We start from the raw sequence: 8,606 nt of genomic DNA, 5'->3' as shown, positions 1-8,606 counted from the left end.
TTAGGTAATTAACATAAAAAATAAAAAATTAATATAACAACAATGAATTTGAATGAAATAACATATTTTAGAAGTTGCAAAACTGTAACATTTAATTAATATTATAGTTTACAAATAAGATAGATAATTGATGTTACATTTTTAAATTAAAATAATTAATAGATATTACGCTGCAAAACTATAATATTAATTAAATATCATAATTTTAAATCACAATACCAATTAAATTTAAATTTAAGTAGTTATCCAAAAATTCCATAAAAACTCCGGCAACATTTCACCTAATTTAAAATTTAACAAAAAATAATTTTTATGAGATTTATTATTTAGTTTATTAATCTTACATTTAATTTATTTAATGATTTTAAAGAGCTAAAAATTTTCTAATTTTAACAAAATTCAACCAAGTTTCTTCTGTTTAAAAACCATACCTAAATTTTTATCGTGTTAAAAATACCTATAAAAAATCACAATAATCAAATAAAATAAATTTTTATATTTCATAATCACAAGTAGCCTCGGGGATGCATTGCATAAGCACATTTTAGAACATCATTAAATGACTTTAAGAAATTAGTTGTTATATTATTATACTTGTGACTGCCATCATAACATAATAACATAATGCCTATTTCTCTTTTGATTTTTATTCAAGTCATTCTTGATATGTTAAGTCTAAATCACATATTTTTTAATACCACAAATCAAAATTGCATATGAAAAGTTTATAACACATCCTTATGAAATTTTGTTTTGTTTTTTTATTTTTGTTTTTTTTAATAAATGAATCTTTGAATTTATGCTTGAAGTTTCTAACAAAATGTTAGGCATAATATTGATGGTATCCTATAAGTTCATGCCAAGCTTCTACTACTTTATATGATATTATATATATATATATATATATATATATATATATATATATTATCACTGATAACATATTTATATAAGCAAAGTAAAAATTATCTTTGATTATAATTATATTTTTCATCAATAAGTGCAAAAGCCAGTGAAAATATCCCGTTATTTACATCAAAAGCAACTACAATCAAGAACTTCCCATCATATTGCCAATGCAAATATTTTTCATCAACACTAATAAGTGGTCTACAATAATTGAAACCTTAAATACAAGCTTTGAATGACCAAACACTTTCTAAAAAACTATTATACTATCATCGAGATTTCTTCTATGCTTCCAATCAATAAATGTTCTAGTATTTTATTCTTTTATTATAAAAAACAACATTGATAATTTTTCAAATGACACCTTATTTGAACTAAAAAGATGTCCAAACATCTCATGTTTTGCAACTCATGCTTTATCATATGATATTTTATACTTGTAATGAAATTTTAATTATTTTTGTATGCTTACAATTATCATTGAAAGATTATCCATTATATAGCTTCATAAAGTATTGGTAACAAAATTTATATATAGTTGATTATGGTTTTTTTAGATAAAGATCGAGGTATATGTGTGTGACCCTTTTAACTCTTTTTTTTTTAAATTTTTAGATGAATCCAACCTTTTATGACATCTCCCGTGCAAGATCACTTACATATATTGTAATTAAAAAAATGTCAAGTTCAACAGTTAAATTCGGTAATCAATTGAATGTGTAATATGCTACTGTTTAATTACATTAACTAATTTATTTTCACCGTTGAATGTTTTTTCAACCACCAAAGCAGAGCCTCGTGGGAAACGTTTATGATTAAGTGTCCAATCATGAGAAACAACAAAAATAGACACAGAAGCATCTCTGAGTTCAGGAATGATAGGTATTATTTCATCGTCAATATTATTATCAACCTTATTATTAATATTTACTATCATATTCGGGTCTAACGTATTACCCATCTATTAACTGACTCTGAAGAACCAACATATTGTGAGGCACTTATACATATTTGACTAGAAGTTGAGACATATAAAGATTTGATAACTACTTGTATACAAAACCATTATATTCAATCAATTTTAGATAAAAGAATCAATCATTGTATTAAAACTGTCATAAAATACAATCGATATAGGATAATACATATGTTCACCAATTTGACACCTTTAAGCTATTTCAACATCAATATTCATTATAGTTCCACCCAAGTCCATAATAACTTGTTTCTTTCATTTTCATATATGATATAGTTAAATTACCATTTAACATAAACCGCTTCTTTCATTATATGTGATATTATTATTCACATGAGAAACAATATTGTTATCGCAAGGACATGATATAAAATAAATATGTTGTAAGATATTTTATGAGAAAAATAAACAAATTACATTTTAACTAAATTACATTTTCCTAACCATAATTGTCAAAATTCATTGCAAATTCAAACAAATTCCTAAACTTTAATCCAAAAGCACACTTGAACAAAATTAAACATAATTCACGATATCAAATCTAAATGATATTTTCATAAATCAAACTCAAATTTATAAAAAATTAAAGCAATTAAAAAAATATCAAATTCAGCAACTTATCCATAATTGAATGCAATGTGTAATTCATCATAATTCTACCACATAATGCTTTATTGTATGGAATCATCAAGTATAGTTGATAACATTATTATCCAATTCTAACAATCCATGTAAAATCACTAGTTCGACAACTTATTCAAAACTTAACGCAACACATAATTAATTAAAATAATTAATTTAACTTATTTTCATGTTTAACTATATTGAATCAATTATAATAAATGATATTTATAACTAATTTATCATTAATTCAATAAATCTTGAATTCAACTTATACCCTAAATAATTATTTTATTTTAACTAAACCAAACATAAATTTATAGCAATGTAGTATAGTTATCTTTTCTATAGGACTAGAAAAAGGTTGAAGTGCTGAGGGCAAAGGTGGAAGAAATAGATTTTGAAAAAGAAAATGTTATAGGATGCTTGAAAACTAGGATAGATTCGATTATTTGGTGTTTTAAGGGAAAAAATAAATGATTGGTAGGGTTTTTAGAAAAATTAGGGTTGAAAATGTGGATTTTAAGAGAGAGAAAGAGAAAGATATTGCATTTGTTATGTTTTTTTATTTTAAAAAATTTAAATTTCACGACATATTATATTTTTGAAACATAACATTTTAAATTGTTGTGTTTTTGAAATGCAACATATTTAATTATTGCTCTTATAAAACATGACAACTATTTTATTGTGCTTAAGAATAATGACATGCCGTAAAGGTAATACTTTAAAGGCGTTACATTGTGAAAGTATGTTATTTTACCAAAGTATTTTTAAATAGTATTATTCTACTAAAATTTTTAAATTATTATAGTATTTTAAAAAAATCTCATTTTTTTTTTGTTTTTAAAGTGGTGGGGGACATGAGGTTTAGCATTATTGTACATTTATTAATTGGGTACATTTTGGTATTTTAAGTAATTATTTTAATTGTTGTACATAGTTTTTCATTTAAAGATATATTAAATATTATTTTTTAAAATTTCTTAACTTGTTTTCGTCACTATCATATCAAAAATATTTTAAAAATAACAATTTAATATTTTCGATATAAAAAATATTTGAAAAGTTGAAGCACTGATGCTAAACAGGGACATGGCTGCCACGTTAGGGAATATTTTGGGAAAATTCTTTTGTTAATTGCCCGTGCTTTCATCGAACATGGAGCATCCTTATAGGTAAGGCCAGGACATGCCAACGACAAACTCCTCTGGGTTCGTCTAAAAAATTGGAGGTCTTGCCGGCTGTTTGGATCGTGTAGGTAAATGGTGAATTAGTATATTGCGGTTAGATTTTCTGTCTGATTTGTTTCGTATACGAGTCGCCATTATCTGAGATCTAGGTGAATTAGCCCACCAAAAACTTTAATTTTTGGAATCTGCTTGCTTATTTTCATAGTAATATTATGAGGTTTGTTTTATAATTTATTTGTTTTAATATGTTCTTGAATACAGAAGCCAGCGAAACACGAGAAAGTTAGGAACCTTGCCTAAATGATTAGCCATGGACACTTGGACTAAACCAATGAACCACTTTCCAATTTTCAAATTTAGATAATTTCAATATGCTCCACTATGGCATCTTTGATCATCGGAAAGTAATGAAGATTGTCTGTATATAAAAATGGTACCTGCATGTTTGCATGCATCTTTCACAAGAAACCAAATATTCTTGAGATCGTTGCGGAGGAACCGCCGGATCTTTCCAAGGCGGGCTTAGGCCGATCGTTGCGGAGGAACCGCCGGATCTTTCCAGGGCGGGCTTAGGCCCTGAGATTTCATTCTGCTGCATTCTTAACCCACCCATCTTCAAACTTATAAGTAAATTTTGGTTAGAGGCCCGGTTTCCTGGGCGGGTCCGATGACCATATCGGGGTTTCTTTCTAGGTTTCGCCGATTTGATTACTTTTAGGTGTAAATATTTTTTATTACCTCATTCAATCCAAGTTTAAGTTTAGGATTCTCTGTTGCCAAGCGGACAGCCCAGAAGGAACTCATTTGCACAAAATTGATGACATTGGTTAGAAAATTATGACACTAATTTCCATTACAAAATTCTATAGCCATCATTTCATCTTGATATTCGATATTCTAGGCATTACTAGATAATTGTCCTGTTATTTATGATGAGCTGGGCAGAAATCATTTTAATGTAGTAGATTAATTTTTTTTTTAACTTTTTATTTAATTTAAATTTCAAATTATATCATGTAAAAAATTACCATATAACTTGTTTAACTTAGTAGGTTAATTTAAAAACAAAGCATGGTTTGGCTTCAGGCTCTTACCTCAAACAGTCAAATGTGGCCAAGATAGGGGACCTGTCTTCGTGAGACGCAGGAGCATGTTACAAGCACAAGAATGCTGAAGTCGATGTTAAACTGAACACAGAATGATCATATGTAACTCCCATGCTGTTTCTTCCCTAAATCTAAGTTCTACTATATCGTGTTTCTAATAATGCTCTCTTTCATTTTACTGACTTTAACAACACTCAAGTGTCACAGATTTTCTGCCATCCGCAAAAGCTATTGCCTCAATTAAAATGCCTGATTACACCTCTGGCAAGTTACTAAATTTCCATTCTAAATGGGACGTTGGCAAAATCCCATAAAATGCTAATTCCTTATATTATTAAGCTGTCTGTTTTTTCTATCACAGTTCGAGGTGCAATATTTACATCAACATGCTAGTTTCACTGGAGCTGTGGGTCTGAACAAGTCTCCTGCTGTTGTTTTTTCGGCAGCCATCAGTGCTTCCAGCATGGCCTTTGGTGGGAAGGCAGCCTATGTTACAGCTTCTGGTGAATTTACCGAGGAAAACACCGGTGTGATCTTGGCAAAGCTAGAATCCAATGCTTCAGTCATTCTGCAAGTCTCAATTTTTATCCTCATTAACAGCAAATACAACATTTTCAAATATTCTTCGTGTGGAGACCAAAAGATGCAGAAATCAGAAGTCAATTTTTTTTCCTGGGAAGACATTTTGTTTCCCAACTTTTGACCGATTAAGAGAAATGATTTTCTCGGTTATCTGTATGCTTCATGCTTACGAAATGGCTTTCACTTTCTTATTTTATTTTTCAGTATTCTTACAAGGTATATTTTATACCTTGGGAGTTGAGATTTCTAACACCAAGAAGCATCAGTACTCAATAGTTTGTTTAAGGATGTAAAGGAAACATCACAACATGGCGATAATATTTGCAAGCTTGAAACACGGCAACATTGATGAAGTGTTCTCTTTTCTTTTAGTAGGGTTGGCAAAGGAGACTCAGTAAGGTTTTCCTGTTTACATAACCTGAATCAGCTGAATGGAGGAGCTGTGGTGGGAGAGATGAGTCGTAGATTCTTTACTAATGAGAACACGTTAACAGTTGGATGTTCATGTTTTGTTGATTCGCAGGCTGTGATGAAGGCAAAGCTCAACAACCATGGCAATTTGAGAGCTTGATCTTCTACAGCATGAGCTCAGGCCCAAATCCTTCCTGACAATTTCTGGTGCGTTTGACTTAAAGCCTTGCAGTAGACTCCCAAGTTTGGGTTGGCACTATCTCTTAAGCCTTGATCGGACATTTTTAATTTGTTGTAGGAATGATGCAATCAATTTCGTTTGTATAACTCTAATTTTTCTCTAGTAAACTACATATTTTGATACAGGAAAAATCAGCTGCAGATTGTTCTAAAGTGTTATACATGTGTCTAGGTTACAATAGTCGAAGCCTTGTGAAAGTTGGACTAATGAGTTTATAATTACATATATTTCTGTTCTTATATTTTCATGCATTCATTGCCATAAGCGTTAGCTAAACCGAGCTGCCATGTATCTGTAGAAAAATGCTACTTTTGGTTTAGATGATGGCATGAACTTCTCAGTCCTGTATGCCACATATTGTCGTATGGCTAGTAAATGTAAAACATTATGCGAGATGCAAGTAGTATATGTTTTATAGTGAATCCGTTGGTTAACATTGATTTTATTTATATAAATATATTTTATTTATTAATAAAAAAATATTTATCTTTAATGTTTTTAATATTTTATTAATGAATTTATTGTAAATATAAAGTTATTTGGAAAAAATATCCTGTAAAAAGAATTATAAAATTATTATAATTATAAAATTTATATTGCGTCAAAACATTATTTTTAAATATTCCTCGTTAATGCTCTATTAAAACTATATATTAATTAAAGTTGTTGAAACTTATGCATATTATGTTATTTTATTTATACAAGAAAACAGTTGTTTTTATAAGTTGAAGTATGAGAGATACCTAAAACTAATATGTAGGTACTTGTCGGATGACATGCATACTGAATTGATCTGTATAAAAATTTTATACAAAGAGATTATATGTGTCTATAGAAAGATTCATGTGACAGTTGTAAGTGATTCTTAAACTTGAGATCACCAAATTATCTTATATAAAAAGTATTATGTTTTGGTCCTACTACGTGCTGTTCCAATCAAGGATAACAAATTAGAAGATATTAAATATAACATAAACTATACATGGTATTTAAGTAATTAAAAAATGATTCATCATCCTAAGTAAATAAGAGAAAATATTCTATTTGTTCTTAAATAGTATTGATTGTAAATCCTTGTATAAAGTGAAATGAGATTTGTAAAAAAATCTCAAATCTTATTCAAAGAATCAATGACTGTGGTGTTAAGAACAAACATGATTTGATAGAATAGACACACTCCATGATATAATATCTAAATTAAAATATTATTGATTAGAAGATAATAATTGGATCAATACTTGAGGAATTATAACAGGTTGCTAAACATTATACTTAATCTTTAAATATAAATCAATTAATTGTAGAATTAATAATAAATTATTTTTTAAATTTTTTAATCCTATTTTATTTAGAATTATAATTTATATTTTAGTCAACTTATTGGAGAACCTAATGGATCATACATATAAGAACCTTTAGTTAAAAACTAAAATAGGATGATTAATTAAGCATAACTTGATTGTAAATAAAATTTAAAAATGAAGGATTAGAATATAATTAATATAGTGAATTATAATTCTAGACCTATAAACAATAAGTAAAGACCTGATTAAATAAATTTATAAAACTAGCCTAAAATAATATGTGCTATATTATTTAAGAGGTAAATTGATATTTTACTAGTTATAGGGTTTTTTATGTTTTCTTATAAAAAGAAAGTTATGTCTCTTATTTTTTAAGATAAGTGAAGTACAATACAAAAATATCCAAAACACAAAAAAAAAAAAAACCGCTAGCATTCAAAGGTAAAACACTTATTCTTTCTAGAAAGGGTTTAAAATTTTTTTTACTGGTGGTTAGTATGGATTATTGTTAGGGATCGAATACTTGGATAACTTGTGGTTTGCAACAACTTAATTTTGAAACAATTATTCAAAGTTGGAAAGCACATTTGATTTTCAAATAATTTTTCTATATACATTAAATTACTTTACATTTATTTAACATGTTTATTGAGACTCCAAAAAAATTATTAAATTTATAATTTTCATTTCGTGTATATATTTTAAAAAATCTAAATCTGAGTGGTGTAACTTAATTGATCAGGTCCTGAATTTGTTTTATAAAAATCACTAATTTGAGTGCTATAAATTTTAGAATCATTAAAAACTTAAATGATTATTAACTTTAATATCTTAATAGATTAATAAAGATACACATAAAATGACCCGGATATTCATAATATTTTTTTTTTAAAAAACCCTAATAAATGCTGATTTTAAGTGAATTAAGTATGCTTAAACCGTCTACATAATGGAAATTGGCGAGGGACCATTGCAATCAGCGTTCGGATTGGACATTCATAAAGCCAGTAAATTATTGTAGAACTTCCACAGTGCAGAAAACTGACTAATTCAGCAGCGGATTTAGAAGGTCGTCACATTAATAATTGAGAAAACTCCATCTGATAGAGGCAATACGATTATGCTGGGTCATCTTATCTACACCGAGAAAACGCACCAATATAATATCGTGTTTTGATTTCTAGCCTTTTTAGGAGTTTAGTAGAAATTATTTTTTTATTTCACAATATATTAATATAATATCGTGTTTTGATTTCTAGCCTTTTT

At 27.9% G+C, this 8,606-nt stretch overlaps 1 pseudogene; it reads left to right on the top strand.

Annotated features, from left to right (window-relative positions):
- The first annotated feature begins 3,206 nt into the window (after positions 1 to 3,206).
- LOC105119920 (mitochondrial outer membrane protein porin 5-like) lies at positions 3,207 to 6,069 on the top strand (annotated as a pseudogene).
- Positions 6,070 to 8,606: the final 2,537 nt, after the last annotated feature.

This window comes from Populus euphratica, unplaced genomic scaffold (genome assembly GCF_000495115.2).
Source record: "Populus euphratica unplaced genomic scaffold, PopEup_1.0 scaffold3922.1, whole genome shotgun sequence".
NCBI lineage: Eukaryota > Viridiplantae > Streptophyta > Magnoliopsida > Malpighiales > Salicaceae > Populus > Populus euphratica.
Note: the sequence above shows the minus strand (reverse complement) of the source record. Positions and strands in the feature narration are given on the sequence as shown.